Source organism: Trachymyrmex septentrionalis, unplaced genomic scaffold, assembly GCF_001594115.1.
Source record: "Trachymyrmex septentrionalis isolate Tsep2-gDNA-1 unplaced genomic scaffold, Tsep1.0 scaffold87, whole genome shotgun sequence".
In the NCBI taxonomy this organism is placed as follows: Eukaryota; Metazoa; Arthropoda; class Insecta; order Hymenoptera; family Formicidae; genus Trachymyrmex; species Trachymyrmex septentrionalis.
Genome location: NW_017306059.1, coordinates 2,956,622 through 2,973,651, shown reverse-complemented (window position 1 = coordinate 2,973,651; position 17,030 = coordinate 2,956,622). Strand labels below are relative to the sequence as shown.

General features: G+C 31.2%; 1 protein-coding gene across 2 annotated transcripts in view; it reads left to right on the top strand.

Annotated features, from left to right (window-relative positions):
- The window catches only part of LOC108755440 (regulating synaptic membrane exocytosis protein 2), a 167,328-nt gene that overhangs the window by 2,090 nt on the left and 148,208 nt on the right, over nucleotides 1-17,030 (top strand). The window lies entirely within an intron of this gene.

The window sequence follows — 17,030 nt, the reverse complement described above, 5'->3', positions numbered from 1 at the left end:
ATATAATTCAATGTTGCATTTCGATTAATATAATAAATATACGTTTTGTCATTCAAACATGCGTACTTGATTACAATTTGTTTATTACTGTCGAATGTAAAGAGAGTTTATATTCGCGTTGTAATTGTCATATCTCGAAAATAGAATAATTATTGTAGAAATAATTATTTTCAATGTTCCGTGAGAAATTATGTTTCAATACTAAATCGGAATATATGTATGTATTGTCACATTTTCAATTTGTATACAGGATGTAAATGAATAAGTGTCAAATATTTTAGAATATTCCTACATATTTCCATCGATTAAATTTTAAAAGAATTTCATTTCAACACAAGTCTAGCTGATTTCAACATTAAAAAACACTTAATTTTTATGATTAAACAATCAATAGAACAAGTAACAAACATTAAAACATTTTTAAACGTTGAACGTTTTTTAACGAATATTTAAACATTTTATTACAAAAATTGTTTAAAATTGTCTTTTTCAAATGATCTAGATTTACATCATGAATACGTTTGCTTATACTAATTCTCTTTTTTTAGACATAAAGAGCTTAGAGCTTATATATTTAGGCGTCCTATAGTTGTACAAAACTTTCCTTGTTTCCAGCGATATCCTATTATGCCTTATTGTCCTTACTATGACGACATAAGAAGCAGAACTTCTTTACGTAATTGTGTATAAACTAGTCCAGATACAAAGAATGTCATCTAACTAACGTAACACGAATTATTATAGCGATAACGATATTATTTTAATCTATATATCGCCTTCCGTTCATATTTATTCTGAAATAACGATTTCTCTCTTTACTTTCGCGATCGGTTATTCCTCGAGAATCTATCAATAAACGAAGCAAATTTGAGTAGTCACGAGAGAATACATATCGAGGAAATACAAGATAACGCAATATCAATTTCGATACAGATTCAGAGAGATTCTTGCGGATAGACTCCTGCAATGTAGGTATAATGACTTGCGTCTTTCAAGCATCTGGTTCGCTCTTTCATAAGTAACAGTTCGAGAAGTTTTGTTTGAAAGTTCTTCCATTATAGTTTAATTCAAATAATTTTAGATGAACAAAATTTAAATAATGAATATCTGATATTATACCGCAAACGCAAATGCAATTTTCGTTGAAAAATGACGTTTCCGCACATTTAATTAAAACGTCATTTTCCATGCACCATGCGAAAATGACCGTTGATGAATTAAAAAAAAATCAGCGTAACCGCATTTTGCGATTGTTGAATAATAGCTGAAATTGAACGCATGTGTTTGTGGTGAGAGCTTAAAGTCTTTCCTCTCGCACATTTAATTTGCGTTCATAATTTTAAATTTTACATTTGCTCATCCATAAGCGGCCGTAAAACAACGTTAAAATAACGTTAATTAATAAATACATATATAAAATAAATTGAGATATATATGTGAGAAAATCAATTAATATGTTTCGGCAGATAATAATATTTAATATTGTCAATTGGAATTACATCTTATATGCTTTTAATTTCAAGCATAAATTAAAGCGGAAGCAGCTGCTCACCTGAGCTATGTTAAAATGAAAATCGCATAGCTATCGTGATCGAATTTTTGAAGCAGCGGTGGTTTCGTGTTATTGGTAAGCCAACAGCGGCTTCAATAAGCGATGTTAACATGGCCACTACACAGCCATCGAGAACCAATAAATTCAACATAACACAGAGCGCAACCGTTAGCGAGATGCGCCACAAAGCAGGCGCGTGTATCCTTACAAAGGTAATGTTTCCGCGGCGCCTTTTCTCATTTCGCAAATTGGCTTCCGAATTGCAATTCAGAAACTCACGAGCTCGCACATTCCCGCATCTCCCGGTATTACAACGCGCAATTTTACGTGCCTTATATAGAATTTTCTCATCGACCCGAAAAGCAAGTCCGAACATGGAGCATTTTTACGTCGAACGTGGGAATATAAAAGATCGTCGAAATATCTCCCGGCACTTTCCAGATTTCCGTCGGGCGCTATTACTGCACCCGGAAACGAAGTGTCGACACACTGACTTATTTGAGAGGCGCAAGCTTTCTTATTTACGATCGCGCATTCGAGAGTTCAACAAAAACTTTTGAATGTGCAAATTGCTCCAAATGCGCAATGGAAATATTAAACTCTCGCAGAACTTCTTTATAATTTTTCCATATAAAATTTTTTTTTTTGAAAATTAATCGGAGTTTCACAATTATATTCACGCATAAAACTGTTACTTTGCTTGTGTAAATACTACACGATCGCAAATAGCGGATTCTTAAAGATGGATGAGAAAGAAATTGCCACTGGAGAATTTAATACAAGAGAATGAAGCAAATAGTAAAGTCCATTTCAGAGACAATTTCACAATATCTATTTTCTTTAATAGCGAACGGATGTACAAAATTGTAGCGAAACTATCATAATATTTATGTAATAATGCAAAACATGCTCAAAAAAGGAATTAAATGAGACTAATTTATATATATATAAATGGTGTTTATAAGTATCTGTGTAAAGAGAACAAATTATAATTCGTAATTGAAAAACATATTACTTATAGCCACATTCATACACTTATTTCCATTCCTTTCATAAAATATTTTTCAAAGAAACATCTATATAAGCAAGAAAACTCGACAATTCGTTTGACATAGCGATTGGGTTTCCTCGAAAGCTGAGCTGCAACAATAATAATGCACAAGTATATTTCTGAAAAAGTAGAAAGTGCGATTTATAAAAACGAGGTCGGTCAAATAACAAATAATGCTGCAAATTTCACATCGGATGGTTCTCGTTTTTTAACCTCTTCTGAATAAGAGAAAATCAAAGATTGGTGTCATCGTCCAAAATACAATCAGTCCCACAGTCATTTTCCACGCAAATACATTGTTTAGAAAGAACGAATGCAACAATTCAGTATAATTTTTGACTCGGTTTTATTTAACTTATCATATAACTTATTTAGCATTTGAAATATCCCTGTTTTAAGCTTCAAAAAGTTGGAATAAACCTACTTGGAATAAATCTGATAAATCCTAGTTCATGTACATATAATCAGAATCGTTTTCTAAATCATATTTTGCTGCAGTAAATGCATTTCAATTAATGTACAATAAGCAATATTCGAACGAACGCTTCGACCTTTTTCCAACTCGATGAAAACGGAGTTTATATAGAATTTAATAAAGCATTATTATTATTATAGCATTATTATTATATTACGTTATCTTGCTAGGCTCTAATAGCTCTTCTTGTAAATTAATTCAATTTTATTCATATTAAGTAGTAACTTATATTATTTTTAATTATATAGATGTATTTGATTTACAGATTTTATAACTCTTATATATGTTATTATAAAATATTTCAAAATAGTGAAAAAAAATTAAATATGAGAAATTCTATTTTTGACCAAAACAGATCTTGCTTAAATATTTCACAGTGAATTTATGTCTTCAATTCTGTAAATAGCGCGCTGAAATTTTTTAGTCTTGAAACGCAATCATGAACAGAAGTATAATAATATTAAATATTAATTAGAGTAATAATATTAAATTAATAGGTAATTTAATATTATTGATATTAATATAAGATCTTATAAGAATATTGATAATTTGATGTTAAAAAGAATCTCAGGCCGATATTCATGGATTCAGTGGATTCTTATTTTAAGACCGTCTTAATTAAATGCTAATACGTGACCTCCTGATTAGTTCGTGACATTTTGAGACTGTACTTAAAACAAGAATGTTAAATACAAGAATCAATTATGAAGACTGACCTTTTATTTTTTAAATGTGCCATACTTTTAAGTATAAAATATATCAAAGCTTAATATGGAGCTTATATATGGACGCTTTTTAAAACTCATAAAAGCATTTTAAAGAATCCTTAGCACATAAAAATAAAAAAATAAATAAAAAAATTAAGAAACTCTATATAAAAAAGAAAAAAATATAACATTATACATAAATCTTATTTTATTCGAAAATATCATTAGGGTCTACATTCATTCTTTAAAAGCAATGAATGCAATAAGATCGAAAGAAAATTTATTCCGCACACGGATTTCGATCGCAACTAGCATAACTGCTCAGAACATCCGCCAATTTCAAGCGAGCACGTTTTGTGTACACTACAAATCAAATTACAATAAGATGTATTCCAAATACGTGCTCTCATACAGCAGCATCGCAAAATTTAATAAATTTAATGAAATTCGAGTACACTCCTTTTCGTAAGTGTCGCTAAAAAATTAGACTGTACTTGATCATTTGCTACATGTAACAGTGCAAGGCGCTGAAAAACGCGTGCAATCGGATTTATCAAAAGACTAGCGCTTAGAGATACGAGTAGATGCATATTAATTTGATTTGTGTCGTCAAAAGCTGGCAGTCGCTTCCGCTTTTTTGTTCACTGCTCAATTTCGTTCACTTTTTGTTGTGCTATTAATTGGTACAAAAAAGACAATTAACACCTAATGCGCAGTATTTTTTCTGTTCATCTTTTTTTTCAGTAATCTCGCGATCGCTTCAGAGCAACATTGTCTCACGCAATTTTTCTGAAACGATCGCGATATAAAGGATATTGCGAGGAAACAGGCAGCGCGTGTTTGTGTTGCTCGTTTAACCCTTACTAAACCATATACTGGCCCTTCCACCCTTTTGTTCCTCCGCCGCTCTATCTCTTGCGGTGGACGAACACATGAAAAATTCAAGCATCTCCGGTTTTCTCGGATCTTCGTAGGTTGATGGTATGTTGCGCATGGTTATAGCTATCTTTTTGAGCGAAGTATCAGTTTTGATTGCGTGTAGGAGTTAATTAAAGTTGTGCCGGATAACAAGGAATTTTACGTGTAATAATGTTGTGGTAATACAGTTTGCACTATATGTGATTTCCTCTGTGGGTGGACAATAACGATAACCATGTTCTATCTTCCCCCTTAGCGTAGGTTTAATTATAATGTGAGATACTAATGCATTTTCTGAATAAGGAAATGTTTCACGATAAAGTAATAAACAATAAGTTCTCAAGTTTTGACAGGAATGATTAGAACGTTGACAAATTTCATAAACATATCATGAGAATTATCTGAATTTCAAATTTTTACTTTAACCGCAAAGTAAATTAAGACAGCTTCACGTTATTCGACAAATCTCTATAGCTTTTAAAGTTTAAAACACTTTAAGCTTACGAACATACTCAGAATTCATTTAAAATTTCGTAACTGTAGATTTTTCCTGATATTTGATTCCTACGAACGATCTTATAAAAAAAGCAATTTACGAACTAATTTAATAAATATTCTAGAATATTTCAATTTTTATTATTAGATGTATGAGATACAGATTTGTGTTGTACATCTCAAAAGTTTATGTATGTCGGATGAAAATGGAAACGTGTATCGATTTGCATGCCTATCCTCGGAACGCTCCAGCGATTATCCTACAAAAAAAGTATGTCAACTACACGTCTCGAAATTCCTTTTTTATCGTATGTCATCGAGTTGCCACGTTCCGGCTTATGCTCGGATTGTGTGGTTTTATTCGTGCATAAAACGGATAGGGTACCAACGCGTATAACGTCACTATAATGCAAACGCGCAGTCAAAGAGTTAATTTGACAGTTTTATACGCAGCCTTGTTTGCAAAACTATCTCCCGTAACTATCTCCCTACATTCACTATGCGAAACTTATATTGTAATAATTAACTTGTGTTTATTGCTGCCTATCTTCATCTTGTCAAAATCTTTTAACAGTATTTTTCAGTCTTTCATCCTACACGGTATAAAATGCAATTTTATTAATTATTTTAAGAGACGAAATGTACAGAAAGAAAAACGAGAATGTAAAACAAGAGTTTTAATAATGGCAAGAATCGATATTCTAAAGGTTGAACGATAAACCTTCGTACTCTCTGTCGAGTTTTTGTCGTACTCTATCGGCAACAATTGGCGCAATCATGATTTCACAATTGGTTTATACGTTTTAATACTCGAAACGCTACTTGAAAAGCGAGATACGCGTTGATGAATAAAAAAAAAACAGTGGATAGTTCTCTTTTGCAGTAGCGAATATTCATTCGTAGCGATATTTGGTAAATTGCAAGTGTCCTCATGTCAATTTTTGCACCGCATCGTTGTTTATTATGCGCTCGCGTTTCACAGTATAAATACTTTGCACGATGCTTTATATACGCTTTATATCCGCTACTAATTAGAAGATTAATAAATAATAAATGTTCAGCGAAAGAGAGAGAAGCTGCAGTATCATCCGACCAAGTATTACATACGTATGATTGACGATACGATGCAATTATTATTTGATATATATAATTACATTGTATAGAAAATACAATTGAAATATAGTGGTAGCTTAATTTTAAAACAGAGCAATTTTCTCGAGAAACAAATAAATTAATATTACATTTAAGATTTTTTTTGTAAAGCAACGATATTTTTCATTCTTTGCGTGAATGCTCTTGAAATTAAAAGAGTTGCAAACCACAGTCTAACATTTTGTATAAATCACTATTGCGCTTTAAGATTTGGTAACTTTTCTTCTTATCGAGATAAATAAATATGGGAATTATCGGTTTAAAAAAAATTCATAAAGTCTAATGCGGAATGTTATATGTTCCCTATTTCTTCTCTTGTACATGAAGGATGTAATTTACATCTTGATGAAAAACCAATGCGGATAAAGTACACAATTAATGACCCGACGTTCGCAATCCTTTTTCGAGATTGTACCGGTTGCCGTGGAGTAATTTAACTTTTTTAAGATAAGTTGCTCAAAGGAATCTGATAGATGCGAGACAAATCGTAATCGCGTGCGCTTGCAGTTTAATGAGGTCGCCCTCGTAGTTTACGTTAACGTACGTAACTGAGGAGCGAATGAGTGTCATGAATAAGTAAATCTCGGATTTATATAGATTGTAGTTAGTGACGTACACAGCACGTCTCTTCAACGTCTTTTCAAGGCGTTTACGCTTTGTTACTAAATTTATGTGTTGAAAAGATTTAGTCTTTGTTCTCTGATGTTATTGAATTCGCTTTTCGCCATTGAAGCCAATTCGTGTCGAGTCCGTTGTATGCATTTTTTTTTTCGATCGCCGTAAATACCTCGTTCTTTATAAGCGAAATTGATTACGTGTTTAAGCAGATTATATCCAGAAGAGTGCAAAACTAAATGACGTAATGAATACTACTTTATAGACTCATTGAATTAAGTATCATTGAAATTACAGATTAGCATACAGTTCTTCATTACGATAAATTTAATATTATGTTGGAATCAAATTCAGAAACAAAAAAATAGGATTATTCATGAGGTTATTAATATTAATATAACAAGGTGTACATAATTCGAGTCAATATTCTCTTTAAAAATATGTATATTTAATTAATTTATGTAATTAGCTTCAATATTATTTACGTCTTTTTCTAATTTTTTGTAAAATATTTTTTATTAAGATAAATAATTTACATATTCACGTTTGAGATACACAATTTAAAAAATATCTGTCACATTTTCTGAATTCTCATTAGTGGTTGTGAGATTACGTCGAGTGAAACTTTCGCAGCACAATTACATGTTGCTTTCGAAAGAAACGCTGCATTGAAAAGCAAAATTATAACAATTATCTACATGCGAAGCGTATGATTAAAAACAAAAATGAGAAAAAAATCGTTCCTACGGGCACTGAAAAGATAAGATCTTGCTCTGGACGTCATCAACGAGAAAAATTAGGCAACGTTGCTGCGATTATGAAGCAACTATTAATAAATATTGCACGCACATATTTTGCATTCATACAAGTGTCTTTAACATTAATTCTTGAACAAAGGACCAATTTGTGCGAGATTTACGGTCTTAACGCAAACGTGAATAGTATATCGCGGATGCAACTCTTGTAAGGAAACAGTCGTCATTTATCATTCGTCGTCATAAAACGCATTGTCGAGTGGTTGGGCAAATCTTTGTCCCGCCGAATATCTTAAACTCGTAAATTTCCTCAGCTTACGGTACATGGTGAATTTATGAGGTCGTGGGAAAATGCTCTGGCGAGCTCCAGCATCAGTAGCACCATCGCGCTGATCCATGATATTCTCGAATTAATTCTATGTAAATTACCGTGAGGCATCGCAAGTTGCGATCTCTGGCATTTGGTATCTGATGAGATGATGTAACTTTCGTCGCTTCATAATGTTAGAAATAAGCGGTCCGATCGATAAAAACGCTTATGACGTCATAGTTCGTTAAATAATTATTAATATAATTTACTACAGTTCTCCGTAGAAAATAATTTAAACATTTTATATAAATTTTGGAAAGGTATACTAATAAATTTACTTATTTTTAAATATTTCATAACTTTTTAAAGGCATTGCTATTACCAAAATCAAATTAATGAATAATCTCTCTTTCACTTTTTATTTTTAAAAATAATTATCTTTTACAGATGCACAAAATTTCTTTTACTTCATTATTAATAACGGCATTAAAAATTATGATTACTATTCTAAAGTGAAATTATATTTTTTAAAATTTATAATACTCGTCTAGTATAAATTAACATTTTATGCTATGCATTCTCATATTTGGCTTCGCCGCGTGTTCTTTATTAAATTCGCGGAAATTATGGTTTTCGCAGAGTTCGCACTTGTCGTTAGGCCACCCCTGAAAATTACTACAGGTAATTTCCGTGCTAGGTGTGCATCGTCCTGGTTATTTACCGTAAGAAGGTCATCGGTTGACCCAATTTCTCGATCCGGGACATATGCGATCATGCATTTCTTCTCTCGCTTCCATCCATTCGCACTCCGTTGTCCGCGACGAGTTGGTTCTTAGAACGTCAATTACCCGTCAGGAGCTAGGATGAAATCGAATAAAAATGCAATTATCGTGACACCGAGCGGTTATTGCGCGTGGTATTAAAACGAATAGCAAATGAAATGAGAAGAAACAAGTGGCTGTGGTTGGCGCTTCTCGTAAGCATTAAAACGAGGTTAAAAAGATTAAACGATACTTTCAATAACTTGTTAGAAATAAAAGTGCAATATATCGATATCTGTGTAAAATCAGAATATGTGACAGAATAGTTTCATTGGAATTTTTATTAATAGTCGTTCTTTTTTTTTTATCGAAGTTTTTGCTATGTATAACTTTAATTTTGCCAATTTGTGTCTATATACGAATTATTGTATATTCTACAGATTATTAATTATTTGTTCGTTATTCAATTAATTGTTAGTATAATTATGTTTTAACATCTCTTACATTACCCAGTTTATCTGCAATATATAATAATATTTCAGCGCGAAATAAATGTAGACATTTCGATTCATTTCTGTTTTTAAATTTTGCAATTAAAACTAACAATTTGAAATTATTATTTACATTTTTCTATAATTTTCAATTTATCTTAACTGTGTAATATATTTTTGCTTAAGAAACATTTTTTAACGAAAGATACAATATAAATTTATAAATCACAGTAATAAATAATCTGGATATTTTATTTATATTTATGAAACATTATATTAACTTTTTTAGATTAATACAATTTTTCAGAAACAAAAATCTAATCAATTACATCAATTTAAAAAAGCTTCAAGTTTTTCTAATTAAAGTACAATATCCCAAGTCAAATGTGTAATTAAATTGCGAGCATCAACATTATTATATTATTGTACAATATATATAAATCATATTTGAAGCTTCTGTGGATAATAACTTTACGGTTATTACGCAGCATTTTATGATTATTACACAACTATTTTACTGTGGTGTGTATCTGCTTTAATGTGGAAGGTGTGTTATTGTCAACAGCATTGTTTCGCAGGATGTAACAAGGCCGGCGAGTGCCCTAGTTTCGCATTTCAAGGCGCATAATGATTACTTATTCTCCTCAGAGCGTCGATCGATACACACAGACGACGAGCCTTATCTCCGAAAATGTATCGATGTGCTATTAACAACATTCTCTTGATTAATTACAATGCAATGTGCGATTACGTGTTCAATTGTAAATTGGGCACATTTATCGCCATTGATTGTCGAGTAAAAAGAGAATGGTCGACCTAAATCTCACTTGCGCAGCAGTTCGTTTAGAGAACGTTATCTATTCCTCTCCTCTTTCTTCTCTAGTCAACTTAGAAAATGATATTTATGTGACTATTAGCACTCCTAAATCACACAGAGAGCGGAAGACGGCCAAAGAAAACTTTTCAACGAACTACCGCCCAAGAGATTCTCTTGTAAAATATATGCGTGCAGATAATGCATTTTCACATGAGTGTACCTCGTAAATTCTTTAAGCAGCAATTTATTCAAATTAAAGGTGTAAACGTAAATGTTACATGTTCATTAGTTTTATAAAAATTAAGAGAAATAATAAGAAAGATGTATGAATACACAAAAAAATGGCTGAAAAATGGATTCTTAAGTAACTTAACTCTTCTGCAAACTAAAAATGTTAATTTCGTAATTTTCGAGTCAGATTGTACTCAGATTTGCAAGCGTCACACGAAGATCAAACATATTCAATAGAAGAGTCATGTTTATTGTATCCTGAGAAAAATATATCAAGGTGGGAAGAAAGTCTAGTATACAAGTAGTTGTTTGGTAAGACAATATGCTTTTTCAAACCACTTCTCTACATGAAGAGCAAAGAGATGAAAGAACCCTCTTTTCCAGATCATTGAAGGATAAAAATATGATTGCCACCTCAGTCTTGTATTCTCTAATGTCCTTATAAGCATACAATTTTCTGTTTATTCAAAGACAAATCGAGGGCAAAAGTCGTTAAAATTACATAAGTCAGTATTAATAATTAATAGATATAAATCAGTATTCACAAGAATAAGAACTGATAAAAATATATAAGAGAAAAATTATAATTAAAAAAAGAAAGTGTTTTTAAAACTTTTATTTATAATAGGTGACTGCGCTGATATTTGATTATGACACACTTCAATATTTTTATTTATAATTTTCAAATATTATATAATTGTAAGTCCATAATTATTAGTAGTATAATATCTAATTAGTCAAGTTAATTTATTTTTACAAAAATAAAATGTTCTATTTAATAGTATATAATAAAAAAATTAATTTTTGGACTATTAATAGAGTAAATTATCTAAATTTTGACATGCCACATCTGAATGAATTAAAAACCACTATTTTTATGACAAACACACACGGAAAAAAAATGTTGCTGGCTACAGCTAATTCTGATTAGCTGAAATTGCTACTATATATGAAATGTGCTAATACATATAAAGGATTTGCTGTTGCTAATATAAGGATGATATAAGGTGATAAGTAAAATATGTATGTCTGTTATAGATCAATTTATTCAGCATGAAGTTGGTTGTTATAGTTATCGGATATGTCCGTGTAAAAGAAAATTGTCTCTACCACAGCTAAATATGATTTGTTGAAACTGTACTTTCTACCAAATTATTTGCTACACAGAAAACGTTTGCTGCAATGATCAATAGATCGACATAATAACAAAATGCTTGTCTGTTACAATGATAATATTTAGGCCTCACAGCTAATGAAAATTAAACCTCGCAGATACGATGTTAGGTATCCATATATTAAGATTGGAATTTAACTATCGCACACACAAATTTTTGTTGCTGCAACTAATCTTTTTTTTCCATGAATATCGATATCAAAATACAATAAACTTCCATTAAATTTATTTGTGCTGTAGATCCAAAATTTACGCTCTTCATACAAACTTGCACAAAATAAGTAAGCGAAATGCACGTAGGATAGGAGTTTGCGTTCATCATTTCGAATACCTGTAGCTAGAGCAATAAATAAACGAGTAAACCTGAAATTTATTTGCTCCTTCTACTTTTATTATTACCTGAGGAAAACAATGTAACTCAAATAACTGAAGTAATTTACATTGATAATATTGCATCAGTAATCGGGGTTTTCAAAATTTTTTTTGATAATTTCAAGATAATAGTTCTATTATATTTAAATAAACGTCAATTCTTTATGTCTAATTAGATTAAAAAAAATTTTTTTGTTTAAACCGTCCGTCATTTATAAAATCTTTATAAACACTGATATATTAATTTATTGATATTTTAAATTAAGAAAAAGATTCTAAATCGGTTAAATAATATAATCATTAAAATTATTACAATACTTATATATGTAATTGTTAATTTTTGATTTATTAATCGAATAATTGGATTATTTTGGAAAATAAGAGAGTTGAACAAAATGTTCGAAGGAAAATTCAAAAATTTGTACATCATCGATATCTTTTTCAAGAATAAAAATCACCATCAACCATCTAGTACTGGTACTTTCGGACACCTGTAGCTATATTGATCGGCTGGGTCGGTCGACAGTCCTCGACCTCGAAACCACCCTTTCGAAGCGGGAGTGAAATTCAATCCTCTTTCCCTCTTTACCTCAGTCGCTAACACAGCCACGGGTTCGATTCGCACCGAGTTGTTCGTTATTCCGGAGAGAATTTTCTTCCGATCGACGAACCGCGCCTTCGTTATGTGTCATCTATATACAATACTTTCAGCGAACCTTGAAAGCAGTCTTAATATCGAGCTGCATGAAATAATATTGTGATAAAGTAAGGACTACATCACGTCTCATAAGCTAACGGGCTAACATATTATTTATACATATCGAATAAGACGGAACCAAATCTAAATTAAAAGTCTATAAATTATTATAATATACTGTTAATATTTTGTATACACGGAAACGACAATTTTACTGAAATATCTAAAATTTTAGCTAAATACAGAAAATAATTTTGTTGGATTATTAAAATAATCGCGAAGCGCTCAAATTGATTGCTAAAATATCAAAACTTTTTGCAGCTTATTATGCATTCTACATAATTATTTTAATACTAATAAAATTATTTTCAGATCTGTACCTAACTAAATTTTTAGATGCTTCAGTAAAATCCTTTTTTGCGCATATTTATACCGTATTTATTTTAGTAACATGATATGATAATATGGCTTTTTCAAGTGTATAAATGTTTTTCTGGAAAATGACTCGTTTGAACTTTGCAAACTCGACCACGACACGTGTTGCTTTGTTTTCGTACCGCACGCATAAGTTATTAGCAAAGTTACCCGCCAAGTTGTTCGTGACTGGACTGACTTTGATGCTCGAAGTATCTGCACAAGTTACCTGCTAAGTATCGGTTCCTCGCACGTTGCATTATGCGATAGCAGCCGTTATTCTCGCTGCATATTTAATATTGAAAACAAACCGCCCGAGTGAATAATTCACCGTATTCTCTTTCCTTAATACCATCTGTCTGATTATTTTATATCAAAACTGATACGATCGTGCTAAGTATGTTTATCGTATATAATAAAATAATTTTTACTGATATTAATCGAATTCGAAGACGGTATCTATAATATAATTTAGCATTCCACGTGAAAGGACTAATTATAGAGCATTAAAATACTGATAAATTAAATTCTTTTTCTTGTATGTTGTAGCTTAAATAATGTGACAAACATAAAATATAATAGACAAAGACTCAATGAATAGTTCTTGAGCTAGTAGTGTGTGAAAAGCAAAGATGCTCTATTTTGCACCTTTGATATCTCTCAATGAGCTCAAGAACTCACACTATTCATAATCTTTTGTCTTTTACATTTTTTATTCGCAACGTTATAACATGCAATATATGTGAAAACAAATTTATTTCACCGGGATCCAATTTTCCACATAATTAGATTCCACACTAATTATATGCAAAATTGGATCCCGGTAAAATGTGTTCGTTTTCATGTATATATGTTGTAGCTTTTAATGTATATATATATAAGCTAATAAAAAATGTAAAAGACAAACGGCTCAGTTAATGGATAGTTCTTGAGCTTATTGAAATGTATCAAAGGTGTAGTAAAACAAAACATCTTTGACCCGATAGCTCAGAATTATTCATTATTGAGTCTTATGTTTATCACATCATGCGCTGCAACATACATGAAAACGAACTCCTTTCATCAGGACTCAATTTTCCATGTAATTAGTGCGGAGTCTAATTATATGGAAAATATTGAGTGCCGGTGAAAGGTGCTCTCTTCTACATTTTTAATACACCATAACTCAAGAACTATCCATTACCGACTCTTTCGTTTTTACATTTTTTGTTCGCCACATTATAAGTTACGACATGAAAACCAATTCATTTCACTGGACCCTATTTCCTATGTAATTAGTATGGGATCCATTATTTACGTGAAATTAAAACAGAATTAAGCCCATATTACAGAATCAAATGTGACTGCAAAAAGTATTCGTATAGAGAAAATATTTTTTTAAAAAGACTTTATTTTTAAAAAGTAAATATTATTCAGCGAGAAATGAATCATCAAATTGATGTCGAATCGATATCGATACGATGATTTCAAAACCAATTCGACGTCGATTCGACGTTTAATTCTTGCTAGATAATTATCAATTTATTCATAAAGAATAAAATAGAGTGTTTCTTAAAATTATATATACCAAAAAGATGTGTATTAATAGAAAATCATCTGAAAAATAAGGCTTTTTTTCTAAAAAATTTCCTTGTACAAATACTTTTTGCCATCACATGAAAAATTGAGCAAATCCAAAACATCATATGAAAAGTCTCATACTATCTCTAAAAATGCTCATACGTAATTAATTTTTTGTTTAAATATCTGCAATATTCGCGTTGCTTGAATACACCCCAAATTTTTCCACTTAAAACAAGATAAATTCCAGCGAAGAGAGAAAAAGAGCAAAGATTCAATAAACTTAAAATAATAGGTCTGTTTGCGTTGCTTGCACTTTTTGTTCAAGCAACGTAAACAGACCTATTATTTCGAGTTTATTGATTCGTGCAAAAAGAAGAGCTTCATTCATACAAGTGCGCGACTGCATCATCAAATACATGTTATCTGCACCTTTTTTCAGCATTAAGTAACTAAAGTGTTTGTAAATTTCAGGGTGTAACCGATCGTATCGTGACCGGTATGATGTATCCGAGAGTTATAGTCACGCGAGATCGTGAGAAATGCCTGTCGTAAAGTTTTCAATGAGCTTAGCGGAGTTATCACGTGGACGCGATCGAGCCACGCGAAACACGCCATAAAATATACGATAACATTATCGTATACCATGGTCTATATACCCTGCTGTGCGTATCCACGCATACTTTGTATGTGCTTTCCTTTTACGACTCCATATTCTTCGATTCCTACCTACTCATCCTCGGAGGACGATTTTCAGTACGGTATATTTCTATCTACGGATCATAAAACGCGTTGTAGCGTGTCGCTGTCGATGATAATTTAAGAGAATTCGTGTCTTATCCCGCGAATGATCCCCTTTCTTCCGCGGAAATCTCGCGAGGGTTGTTGGCTTGATTAATACGATTCTTATTGAGATTGTATTTGCGCCGTCTTTTACAGAAATACGAGTAACATACGTTATATATTCACTCATAACTCAAAGAAATTTCTTGCTTGGTGCTGCGATAACCCAATTTAAAAATATGATTTTATTTTATACTGATAATGATGGTGATATTAGCAGAACAAAAATGGTTGGAAACATAAAAGGGACAATGCTTTATATTTTGCGAGAAATTTTGTTGTAAATAAATAAGTGTCGTAAGAAGAATTGTTACACGTTCTTTAATCTTTCCATCTTCTATTATTCAAGTCATTTATACAAACTTATTTATCTTCCAGACATTTTTACGGAACTCGCAGACAATTCAAATACACGATACGCTTTATTATTTATTAAAGAGAAAAATAAATCATTCTTGATACTTTAATATTAACAGCCCTTGTTACACGCAATCTTGTAATATACTCCTGCCTGCGTTATTGTATAATAGTAGATATAGAGAAGTACGAGCATGCTGCAAACTATCAAAAATTCCATGTTCCCGCGATCAATAACGACTTGATGCAAGTTCTTGAATTTCCCATGATGTACTTCCGCACTTTAATGTCTGGAAGATACCACCAACTCGTGGATCGGATATGCGACCAAAAACAAAGTACGGTAAGTGATATGTGATGGATGCGACGCAAGCTGGGAATTGTAATGTCAATACTTTTGAAATTCCCGTAACTTACAAAGCTGGACAACTGATTTTTTTTTAATGTCTCCTATCGTGATTTATGAGTTTGATGCTTGAAATTTGCGATAAAATATGATCCTCTTTGTAGCACATTGTTCGCAAACTCTGAAACTGAACTTTCTTTTTGGAAAGATAACATTTATTCGATAGAAAAAACGTGTAGAAGCAAAAAAATTTTGCAATGTATCTTACAATACTTTGGTAAATTCTGATAATTTAAGAGAATTCTATAGAGAGAAGCCATTTGTTTTACCGACTAATCACAACAATTTTTGTATCGCAATTTCTTTTTTCTGTTTTTACAGATTTAAAAATGAATCCCAGAATAGTACTAATAATAGTACTAATAATTCTTCTCCAGAATTAAAATATATGCAGTAATACATATCTGTGAAATGGATTTTATATCAAGAACGGAAAAAATTTTGAAACTGAGACTTTTATCATTTCTTATCTAATATAGCGTCTAGAGCTGTCAATATTATGATAACATTTGTATGATATAAAAACTTTATATCAAGTGTACTTACAAAATTGTAATTCATGTGAATAAACAACGTCGAGTTCCTAGAATTAGACTTAGATACTCAATTCGATGTAAAAATGCGTTACATATGAATACATACATGTGTGCGATATTGATGTAGTAGAATGTAGTGATGTGTCAGTCACGCATAAACCTAATATAAATCGTATGTGTATAAGTAATATTGAGTTGGTTTTATTTTTCAAAAATGCATAAAAATTATACAATATATGTATAATTCAAAACTAAGATAATATTTAAAACCTTATATATTTTTTAAAGTATTTAAAAAATTCATTTTTCTTATATTTATTTAAAATCTAAATTTTAAATCT